At 36.9% G+C, this 12,653-nt stretch overlaps 1 protein-coding gene across 11 annotated transcripts in view; it reads left to right on the plus strand.

Moving 5' to 3' along the window:
• Positions 1-3,668: 3,668 nt before the first annotated feature.
• The window catches only part of Mp (collagen XV/XVIII-type protein multiplexin), a 62,129-nt gene continuing 53,144 nt past the window's right edge, over positions 3,669-12,653 (plus strand). For 8 of the 11 annotated variants that reach the window (XM_086829713.1, XM_086829715.1, XM_086829716.1 and 5 more), the window contains exons 1-2: positions 3,669-3,848; positions 4,564-4,753. The gene's annotated coding sequence lies outside the window, so the exon portion shown is untranslated. The remainder of the gene's footprint in view (positions 3,849-4,563; positions 4,754-12,653) is intronic. The other 3 variants (XM_086829714.1, XM_086829723.1, XM_086829721.1) reach the window with 1 other exon arrangement.

A 12,653-nucleotide genomic window follows, 5' to 3' on the forward strand; every position in this document is an offset into this window, starting at 1 on the left:
GCAAATCCATATTTCACTTAATTAGGGCAAATGAATGGGAATAAACCAATCGATGCGAATCAAGTTGGATGCTAATCGGGTTTGAATTCGGCAAATGAAAATATTTAACACGTCTTTAGCCGCTTTTATACGAGATCTATAAACGGTCTGAAAACAATAAAGTTGGTAATCAAAAATGATGATTCTGGTTTCAGAACGGAAGATATTAAAACTATCGAGTAAGGAACTATATTATGTTTCTTTTAAAATTGATCTATCAGGATCTCTATGTCACAATGCAAATAAGTTGCATTGTTTAATATCTGAAAATACTTCAGTTGGCCAAGTCAAGGCAACTTGCATAATTATTTATGCTAATTAACCAAATTTTTCATTCTTGTCTTGTTTTTTAGGCACTTATTTTAGAACTGTTATTTGAGATCGATAAACGGTGCTAAAATAAGGCCATAAAAGGCTGCTTTTGTAGAGCAGGTTCCCTGGGTTTATAATAAAAACTCCCAAAAATCATTAAGATCTGCGGCTTAGATTAAGGGATCGAAAATGTTAGCTCCCTTGGCTAAAACTTAACTGATTGAAAATGCTGTTGAAACCAAAAGTGGCGAGCAATGTTTCTATTTATTGTTGTTTACTCAGCCAGAGATCTGTAAATCTTTTATCGCTTTCAGCTTGGTTTTTTGCGGTTTATGCAAATCAGTGGCGCGACCAACAAGTTTACGCTCGCTTTTGGTATTTGTTTTGTTTTGTTTATTTTTTTTTTTTTTGCAGCAGTTATTTGATTTTTGTTTAACGTTTTTTTTTTATGTTTCTATTTTTTTTACTACGTTTTTTGTTTGCCCCCGAATGTGCAAATGTCTAAATGGCATTTGGTGTTTCTTTACCGAGCAACAGGTGGACACTAACATAGAGATGCCGAAAAGAGTACAAGTATTTGAAATAAAGCTCTATGCAAATTCCAAGCATTTACCGGGCCAACAGTGCGTATACGCGATGGCCAGACTAGAAGGGAGGAGCAGGAGCAGGAGCAGGAGTAGCAAAAAGCTGAAACAGCCGGGTCCAGAGAGCACGGTCAGTGGCCATTAAACAGATTACATGTTTGGCCACTGATTCACTGCCGCTAAGAGCCGTTTAAGCCCGGCGACAACAACAAACTGCCGCGATAACAACTGCAGGGAGCGCTTTATACACAAAGAGAAATTAAGTTTAATCTATGAAATGGTTTTGTTAAGAATAGCAGGCCGAGAAAGCAGTTTGATTTTAAAATAAAATAGTGATATATAGAGACTCTTTAATATGATAAAAGTTTCATATACATATTTCCTACTTTATTTTTACAATAAATAATACAAACTTTGTGAGATGAGAAACCACTGATGAGCCTTGATTAAGATTTATCTATAAATATATAATTAAAACTCCTTTAAACTCTATTCAATTTACAATTAATTTACTAACTGAATAATTGAACATTTCCCCGCAGTGTGCCATAGATGAAGGCTGGCTGGGAATAAAAAAAATGGCCAGACAAACACATCGCAGACCCAATGAATGCACAGGCATGCCAAACCAAGGGAGAGGAGGAGAGGGGCGGCGGCCAGTTCAAGTGCACATGGGCTGGGATGCTGCTTGAATAAACAATTGGCGGGCTTTGGGCACTCGGTGTGCAAACAACGCGACTCTTGTGTTGGGATAGGCTTGCATCCTGGCAAAAAGGAGCTCCATTCCGTACAAGGGGGGTAGGATAGGGGTAGAGGGGAGTGGAGCGTGTGGCTCCAGACCGCAGGAGACAACAACAACAGCACGTTGCAAGTTCGATAAATGGCCCGGCTCTTTAAAATAAACTTTTGCTTGCAATGGCTTTCTGATAAGGCTGACAAAATTACGCATACGCCGCATGTGACGCCGCCGCTGCTGCTGCTGCGCTGTTGGCGTAGCAGTCGAAGCTCTCTCTTTCTCTGCCAGCAGAGTTTCACTCTCTTCCGCTTTGCTCTCTCTATCCTCTCTATCTCCCTCTCTTTAACCAACAACTTGTATGAATGTGTTTTCCATTTTTCCGGCTTTCTGAAGCCTTTGGCAATACGTATCAACCGCTTTTGAAATTATTTATAGAATTTGAAATGAGGCGCCAGTGCGTTCCTCGATGGGTTAGTTGCCGCTGGAAAATTATGCTTAGTTTTTATTACGTGTAAATAATTAAGAAAGCAAACTTGGCCCCAGCGGCACATGTGGGACCAGGGGCACATGTCGCCATATCGACTGCCTGCCCCCCCTTTTGCTTCTGTCTTCCTTCAAGTTTCTAGCCCTTTTTCTTTTCTGAGCTTATGGGGCCGCCTGGGAACTAATTTCTGTTGCCACAAAAGTTAAACGAAAGTGTTGCGCCCGCTGGCTTCGGGTACTCCACCAGTAGCTCCTATTTATAGCCAAGTGCTTAAAGTCCAGGATAGCAGGTGTCTGCGGTGGGAAAAAAACCTGGTCATGGCAGCAGGTCTGCGCTTTGCAATGCAGCTCTAAATTGCACTGAGACCGGCGAAATTGCGCTTTATTTTGATTCGCACGAGTTCTGCAAACACAAAGCACAGGGGATTGGACTCGGGAATATACTAATGTATAGTTAAAGAGTTTTAAAGTTTTATTTTCAATAAAAAAAGTAAGAAATAAAATAGAAATTAGGAAATATAGAATATAGAAATAAAAATATGTAGTTTAAAAGAAAGAAATAAATAAAAATTAAATTAATAGGTGCTCCTAGAGTTAGCAGTTCAGATCTTTTACTCTTTTATCTTTTATTTTTTAAGATTTATCTCTTGGAGACATAAAATAATTGAAAAGTTGCAATACTTGTTTGAATTTTTAATAATAAAATTCTCATAAAATGTGGATATAAGCTTGAATTATCAAAAAACAATTAGGTAAACAATCTAACACACTTGTAGGTAAGATTTTCAGTGAGACATAATGAGATTAACACATAATTAGGCTAACAACATACAAGATATAGATAAGATTAACGTCTAAACATAATATTTGTCTAAGCAAGTGTTACCAATTCTTAATCTAAGAATTCTAGACACATAAAAACATATTTCTATATCTATGCAAAATAATAAACTTTGATTTACACAAGTTAACATCATTAACATTCAATACAAACCTTATAAAGGCTATTTTAAAATAAAATAGAAATTATTTTATTAACAGTTAACAGTTAACAGTTTGATTAATTTCTAATTTAAACCTGACTGATTTCCAATTCGGGCAATTGGCCACAATTTCTTAATTTTTGTATCTATAAATATAAAATTCTATGCTTCTTAAAAATCAATTAAAACTATTTACTTGCTATGCCCAACAATTTGATTAACAAATTACAAAAGCTGGCTGTTTTTGTTTTGCCTTTCCAAAAAGCATTTTCTGCCTTCTCTCGAACAAAAGTTATCTGCTGCTATTTCAAATTCTTTCAAACAAACGCTTTTAATTGCATTTCGAATTTTGTGCTCCATCAGTATCAACAACGGACAACGGACAGCGGACGACGGACAACGGACAACGAAAGTATCTGCAGCACAGAGAGGCGGCAAACAAACAGTTACAATATAGACCGGCATTCTGCCGATGTCGTCGGCGTTGACTGCTCCGCCGGCAGAGCAGCTTTTGGCGCCGCCGACGCAGTTTCCGCCTCGCAATCAGTCGCCAGCTTTTTAGCCTCAGTCACAGTCTGTCCGCCGAACGGAGCGCATCGCGAGGGCAGCCACACGCGAATTTGTGCCATCGACTTCGAGGCGTGCTCCACCAACGGATTCATAAAAAGAAATCAACAAAAATACACAATTCGCGTCTCCGGGTGTGGGAATGTGAGTGCAGTGTTTTTTTGCCGGCTGAGTTTGCTGCACGGAAATAAATAAGGATCTAAAATCAAGATATGTTATTATGCTTTGAAAAAGAATTTAAAAATATTAAATAATAATAAATTCTTGAATTTAGTGTACATTTAAATTGCAAAGCAGCTAAACTTGGGAAAATTTTTACTCAGAAAATAAATACTTTAACAAAACTAAAAGATTTCCATTAAAAAAACATTAAAAATTAAAAGAAAGCTTAAAAACGATGAACTGAAATAAGAAACTTGAAAATTTCTTGAAAAATTATTTGCTGAAGGCTATACATTTGATACCAAATTATAACAAACATTTATTTGGTTTATGTTTTATCAAAAACCCCATAATTATTATAATTTTTGTATACAAAATTCTTGTTCTATAATTTAATATAAATATAAAATGCAGTAGTGGCTTGCCTTCATTTTAGATTAGATTTATTTCAGTGCAAAAATTGTGTGTGAAATGTATTAGTATTAGCCTAGTGCCGATCGTTATACTTAGTGTTTTTTGTGCTCAGAATTCCTTCAGTTCAGCCTTTGTGTCACTGGATTCGGCTTTGTCCCATTTGCCGGACAATGGACTGGCCAATGTCAATGCCGTTTTACATGAGGCATCATCTCAACCGCCTTCCGCCACTTCCATTGATCTCTTATTCTAAATCAAAACCGTTTCGCCTTGTTTTGTGTAGTGTAGTGAGTTGCAAGAACGGAATACCCGAGAGTACAAAGGAGCCGAGCATAAAAGAAAAGTCTGTCCGAAGGCATTGTGAAAAGTGTCCTGTCTACCGGAAGCTGTCGCCCGAAACTATGCAGCAGTAGAGAGACCCTCATCCGCCAGGGAATACGTGGAAAAATTCATTGCCATTTAAGTGAAGGCTGGTAAGTCCGAAAAACTATTTTAAGCGCTTTACCTTTGACGTAAACGTAAATCGGGGGAGATAGGTCCAACAAAAATAATGCCATATTGCCCTGCGGTCCACTTGAATTCAGATATTACCGAATGGAAGGAAATAATGCATAGGGCGCATTTTTAGTTTTGCGATAATTGAGCGGGCGTCGCCTATTAAATAACATTTACTTATTTTCTCTATTTTTGTATTTCCCTTTTTTTTGCCATCGCGTATCGTCTTTAGTCAACGGCAAACAAACTACTCCAAAAGGCAAACAAAGCCAAAAACAACGGCAATGAACTGAAAATTGACTATGCATGTTTGTGCAGCTCATTAATAAATACGAGTATAACTCGGGGCAAATACAAAGAGACCGGGCAAATTCGGCTTTCAGTTGCCCTTGTCGAATTTCTTGGCCATATTTTGAGGGCTTAAATATTTGCAGAATGTCTGTAATCTATGGACAAATTCTTCTAAAATGTTTACCCATTTTATTTGCATGTATGTCATCGAAAATTATGCAGAAAAACTAAATATATCTTTATTTAGATGTTGTGTTAACAGGGGAGAGTTTTGTTTTGTATGCGATGACAATTGAAATTATTATTACATTTCTTTTTTATCAAACGGAAACAGGAAAAACGTATTGTTTTCCGTTGAATATACATATATAAAAAAAGGGAAGTATTTATTATTTATACATATTTTTTTGTATACAGCATATAAAGAGTATTTAAACAAAGTTCATTGACTAAATTCTGCCTTGCCTGATTTTTTCTCTTAAGATTTAAAGTCTTAGACATTAATGATCTCCCAACGGCATTATGTTGATTGAGCGATCTCCGGTTTAGCAGCGGAAATTGAAGCTGTCGAGGGGCTAGTCAATATGTCAACTTTCCGCCTGCGAATTTTCCGATTTATGGGTGCACAGCATTAAATGTACATATATTTTCCTAACGCGATAATTGCATATTGCAGTCGTGTCGAAATGGGTCTGTAATTACTGGATATAAATCGTGGTTTGAAAGGTGTCGCAATTCTTCGAAACTATATACATTCATTGGGTGGCATCTTTGACAGTTGGTTTTTTTTATTAAAATACATTTAGCAATTTGTGATGTGCATATAAATTGATTTAAAATGTGGATTGCAGAGGATTTATGTGGTAATAGTGAAAAAATTAAATATTCAATGACCAAATATTGATAATTCTTAAGAAGGTCTTGAGGTCTTGAAACTATGACTTATGCTTTTGATTTTTTATCATTTCATTATAAATTTTGATCATGAGCCAAGAAAAATCATGCAGCTAACTGGAAATTTTTGAAAGATCAAGTGTTTCTAGACTCATATCAGTTTTATGTATTACTTGTAAAAATAAACAAATTAAAGTCCAAATTTGTATGACTTTCTTTTGATATTTGTTGGATTAGCGTATGCATGCAAATTGCAGCATTAAAATTGTAAAAATTTAATAGGTAATACAAATAAAATAATTAGGCGGTATACTGATTGATCTGGCTTTCTGCCAAATCTCAATTTAACTTTCTTTTATATATATGTACATATTATACTATTTTATTTAAACTTGTTTGTCACTCCACCGGCATATAATGTTTATTGCTGCCAAAAAAGCCTGGCTTTATCTCCATGCGGGCTGTCCCCCGCCAACTTGTCTTAATTAAATGGCAAAATTCTACGGAGCTCCGGTAGCCCGCTTTCCGCCCAAATTGACGGGACAGGACTGAAAGTTTTGACAAAAACATTTTCTGTACACAATTGTTAACTGTGGGCCTGACATGGCGACAGTGTTGAAGGCTCCTCCTCCCCCCTTTGTCAACGACTCTCGTGACTCTAATTTGTGGCAGCAGCAGCCAGAGAAGCAAAAACAAATGTACTTTGATGTAATACACATAAACATTTGCAAAAGGGAACGCCACCGATATTAGTTGGGGAAAAAACAGAGGGTGTGTGGAGGGAAAGGCGGTATAAAATTAAAAATGGAAAAGGGGACTCTGTGTCATAGGCCCAACAATGAAACCAGAACAGCATTGCAGAACAATGTATGCCAATTTAGGAGACTGCCTGCCTGCCAGTACCTCTCCGAGAACATGTATAAATCTTAATGAGTCAGTGTCAGAAACATGTACGACTTTTCACTAAAAAAGCAATAGATGCAAGTATACAAATGAATTAAAATTTGCCACCAATTTGCATTCGATGTCGTCATGTCGTGCCATTACCACAAACTGACTCAGGCCAAGCCGCGTGAGCAATCACTGCAGGAGATAACTGGGGGGACCTACGTCTCAATTAGGTCATTTGTGAATGGTTCTCGCGTCTCTGAATCGCACAATATTGCAAAATATTTAAATTAGAAACATGCCCAGTAGTATGTAGTATCCGCCACTTGTTGCTCGATAAATGCCGCATATTCGCATCTCATATTAATATTGTTAAACGAAACCAGGCAGTTGGTGCTGAAAGATCGAGAGGGTCTGGTTCCTCGCCAGCCAGCTGTCGGCGGCTTAGCGGTGCAGAGAGAGAAAAAAGGGGGTGAGTCTTAAAGTAGAGATGGAAAATATTCAATATGTAGATAAGAAACTAAAATGGAAAGCTGGTAATATATTTCAAAACAGTGGCTGGTTAAATTAACTCACATAAAATATAATGCAGCAAATGTTATTAATGCAGATTAATGTTTTGAACTATTGATTTAGTTTATATATTAGTAAGTATATATCTTATTTATTTATGATATTAATTTATATCCAAATATTCGATAATCTAAAAGAAATAATTTTGTTTTTTTTAACTGATAATAATTTCGATCGAATACTTACCTTTCCAATACAAATTAATTTTCCTACAGTGCATCTCAAAAGCAAACTCCTAAATCAAGTAGCCGGACTAGCTGCAGTAAAATTAAAAAAACAGCTCCAAAGGTAACAAAATTAACAAAATATATATATATGCCGCAAAAATAAATAGCCAGAAGACGAACAGGTTTGAGGCATTAACCTGGCCTTACACTCGGATTCACTTTCAGATGCAGTTGCATCCCACAGATGCAAAGATACGTGTGTTCGGGCCGAGTGAAAATCGCTGTCCGTGTCCATGTTTACATAAATATTAGCTCGCCGGCGTTGCGCATAATTGTTGTGAAAGATTGGCGTGAATTATTTGCGGTGGGCGTGGCATGCGGGCATCGGATTAGTCCTAATCAGCATTTTGCATTTGAGGCAGACTTTCCCACGATCGCGGGTCATAAGGTTTGAATTTTTGATAAGGCTAAAGTATATTTTTTTCCATGACTTTGTATAATTTTTATACCTGGCATAAGTACTGGGATGTTCCCTTAAATTAATTTCTGATATATTTGTAATATCTCTTTAAGCTTTGTTTGCTGTGCACAGTTTGGGACTTTGGCATTTTGATTTTACCAGAATTTTGTCTGCTGCAATTCCAGTGAATCATCGTGACGTTATTTCGCTGACCTTGCCATTACGTTTTTATGCGGTGCATGCATGCTGAGTTTTATTTTCGTTTTCGGAACTTGTTGTCATTGTCTACAGGCCCAGGACAATGGCCATTGTCCCCGGGTTGTTTATGCATTTTCAGTTAAAAATAAGAAACAAAGGAGTCCCCTTTAATCATATTTCGCACTGATTGCTGATGTTAAGCAACATTATATTACATTTTCATCACCTACGAGAACCGTTTTGGTCTTAATTACAGAGCTCAGAGATTCAACCCGCGCCTTTTAATTGCCCTTGTACGATAGCAATCTGTAGCTTAATAATATCTATTTAATTTATGCAAAACGCCAAGCGCCGTCACCTGAACTGGCGCCTCGGAATCGAAATCGGTATCTCCACCGATTTGCCTGCCCGTGTTAACAATAATTGGCGGCAGCCGCCTTTGAGCGCGTGCGCAACGCAACCCGTTTAATCTAATTTTGTTAACCAACTGTGGGTAGCTGGCCTAAGTATATACATACATATATTTATTTCGGCCACTATCTACCCGTCCGATCGAAAGACAATTAGCGAAATAAGTCGACGGAGAGCAGGGACCCGTGCCAGGTCTTAATTAATTGGCATGCATTGTGTGTGTTTGCCGGACTTGATGCGATGCCAAGTTGGCAGCGATTATCCGCCTCGATAGGCGCGACTGAGGAGTTATGCAAACGTAGCAGGCCACTTCGAGGACACTGCAAAAAAATGTATATTAATTGGAGGAGGAATTGAGAAACTGTAGAAGAAATAATAAGCTAATTGCTTTATAGGTAAGGTGGGAAAATTAAATGTAAGATGTTGTTCTTTCTTTTATTTATAAATATATATTTCTACATATTTAACCTTTATTTTGTTATAAAAGGAAAACTATATATACTATCTGCATCTTAACAGCTTTAAAAATATAAAATGTTCATTATCATTATTTTTTTAAATCTTCTCATTTTCCCTAAGTGTACTTGGTCATAAATCTTGAATGCGCTTTATCTCCGATCTGATCGGTTAGAGTTGGAGTCTGGTTTGGATTGGATTGTGGTTGTCCTCCACTTAGTGATCTTTTTTCAACTTCTCATTCGCCAATTTATGCAAACTTTGGAAATTGAAATTCATGCATACTCATTCAGTAGACATCAATTTGACGTAATGGGAATTACTTTACATATTACGACTAAATTTGTTTAGACCTCCATAGATCGGGAGTTTGAATGCAATTACTTAAAATATATAGTTATTCTAGTGTGGAAACTAGTTCTCTGCCTAATGATGTTAGCTCCCAGACACGATCGCGAATTTGAATTTCTAAATCAATTAAATGGGAATATAAACAAACATAAACTAAATACTTGGTATTTTCATAGCACACGTGCTACGTTAGGAATATTTTTTGATATCTGAAGCAATAAGAAATATGAAATATGGACGGGTTCTAACTGTCAGTCAGCTCTGGCTAAAAGTTTGTCACGATTTCTATATGTTCGAACATTTCAATTTGGATATCATTAATTGAATCTGTAGAATCCGTAGAAGGTAAACATGAAGATTGCTTCTTTCATCGGATCTTTTGTATTATCAATTTATTATTGAATGGCTTGGCAGGTCATTAATGTTTCTCTCAGGCTTTCAAGGCGCCAGTAAACTCGTCAATATACTAAGTGCATTAAGATGCTCTGGCGGATTAATCAGATTGCGTAATGCGTTGATGGATTCAATGAACGTGTCATCCTATATCGCACTTTGATTTATATTTTTAATTAGATCAGAAATGCTATATTTTGATATCTCTCTAAAGATTATTTTTAGTAATTTCTCAAACACAGATGCCTGCAAATAGTCCAGCGATGAACCTGTTCGTCGCGTGCTCCTCATAAATTCAAATTTAATGTGAGGACTTACAAAATATTGTATACATTGCCGAACTAACACGATGAGGAAGGCATCTCTTTGATGACGCAGCTGTCCCATAAATTCCCAACTAACTGAGAAATCACAAGATTACATTATAATGAGTTGTTTTTGCTGCTATGCAGAATATTCTAGCCAGCTATAAGCTGACATATTGTTATATTTTTCGTACGTATAGCCAACGACAATGAACTAAATACGCGAGACGTGTATGCATGTTAATATATTTATTTATTACTTCATTTCATTATCTCTGGCAGGGGCACGTCGACTGGGGGACAGTGGATGGGGGTCACTTAGTCGTCGTCGGCGGAGTATTCATGGCACTCGTTTCAATTAGGCGAGGGAAGGGAAAACCTTTGACTAATAGCCACGTATGCGTAATGCGCCTTTAGCCGGGCAGGAGTATGTGACTTATCGACATCTATCGTGTCGTGGCTTCCGTTTCCTGCTTTTGGCAGTCAAGTGCCACTCGATGACGAGTCGCTACTTAACCTCTCAAGGAGTCGTCCGGCCACCCAGCCACCCTGCCACTCACATTGATTATTAACACAAGGATGCTTCTTGTGTGCGTGTCCAGGCAAGGAGATTGCGCCTCGAGGAGTCGCATCGCCGCCAAATTGATATTAGATTTCTTTTGGCCAGGACTTTGACTCTGAGTTAATAGATTTTTTGTGTTTATCTGGTGACAGGCGGCGCACTCATTGATTGCCAATCAACTCCCATCAAAATGGGTTTTCGGTTGGCTTTAATTCCAGGCTTTAACTTAGTCAGATACGCTATATATATACATATATTTCTGCTGCCAAGCTGATAACAGGCTTTTGGCCAACGGCAGGCCATAAATACGCTCTCCCCAGTTGATATCAGTGACCGCATTACGCATACGCCACCGAGGCCTAGACCACAAAACTAGCCTGCGCTTAAACACATGATGAATGTTGCGGAACGCTTGAAATCATCCCCTTCTCCCATAATTCCTGGTTTTATTTTCGTTGGAAAAAAAAAAAAGAGACATATACTCATTCGTACATATAAAATATTTCCCGCCAACATTTTAATTTTATGCGAAAATGAGCAATAACAACAAAGAAGACAAATTGGAAATAAACTGAAATGTTTATAGGTCTTTTATGGGTCCATGCAGTTGGCCCTACATCTGTTGCCCACAAGGTCAGGCTAGTCGAATAATTCCATAACAATTGGTGGGACAGGCGGATGGATGGACACATTATTGTCTCCCGGGCAGCTGTCGTCTAGGGAAGTGTAAAATTTAATGCTATTTTTAAAGCAAAATGAGTGTTTTTTTATTCCCTTGCAAGGTATTATAATTTCAGTCAGAAGCTTAAAACGCAGTGAAGGAGTCATTTCCGACCCTATAATCCACATATATTCTTGATCAGCATTAACAGCCGAATCGATCTAGCCATGTTTTAGAAAAAAAATTTTTTTCTAATTTTTATTTGAAATTTTATATCAAAATTTTATATTTTAAAATGGTTAAAATTAGACAAAAATTTAATTTTCATTAATTAAAAAACCAAGTATGCAGATTTGTTAAACTTATAAAAACTAACACAGAACAGCTTTCCGAATTGAAATTGGTGTATTTTTGGCTTAGTTATGATATTTGAAAAACTTTAATATTGCCAAAAAATAGCATATAAAAATATCGTAAATATATACTTTGGGTTTTTGAACTCAGCTACCTTTCTTGATGGGTTATAAAAAAGTCCTTAGTTTGTTTGTTCAGAAATTAAAGTAAAAAATTAAGGAAAGCTGTATAAATTTAAAGAAATTAGTTAATAATTATTTAGCTAAGATCTGGTTTAAAAAACTTTTCTCTCCTGAAGAGTTACTATACATATATTAAAGAAACCTTACAGATTCTTTATATTATGATTCATTAAAGAAAATATTTAAAAGCACTAGGAGTTATTTATTAATATTTCGCAAAATAACTCCCGCCAGCGAAAAAAGTTCTTCTATTTTTCTAAAAATATAGTTTATTTTAAGTTATAAATTTTGCGACTTTTTCCTCTATTTTTATACCATCAAAATTTCCATGGAAAACCAAATTAAAAATGTGTTTTCTTTTTTAAATTTTTCATTGGCCGCCTCACATATTCCGGCGACTGGTGGCCACAATTTTTTATGAACTTTTGCTCCATTTCGAGTTACACTTTTGCATTGCGTGGCTGGCCAACTGCCAGCAGAGGAGATATAGCCAAGAAAAAAAGGAAGAAAACAGACAGGGAAACAGTCGGTTTCCCTCCATGACTTGGGGATTCCAGACTCCGTGAAACACGGAGGCCACCCAGCCAACCTTGAATCCCGTGGCGAAAAGCAAGAGTTCAACTACCTATTTGGGTTCTTGTGCGTTGCTCGAGATCGTTGATCAAATTTTTGCTGCCACTTTCAACCGGCCAAAAGATGTCCGAAAAAATAATAACAAACATACATATTGCA

This window comes from Drosophila serrata, unplaced genomic scaffold (genome assembly GCF_035046125.1).
Source record: "Drosophila serrata isolate PLE 108 unplaced genomic scaffold, ASM3504612v1 contig_217, whole genome shotgun sequence".
In the NCBI taxonomy this organism is placed as follows: domain Eukaryota; kingdom Metazoa; phylum Arthropoda; class Insecta; order Diptera; family Drosophilidae; genus Drosophila; species Drosophila serrata.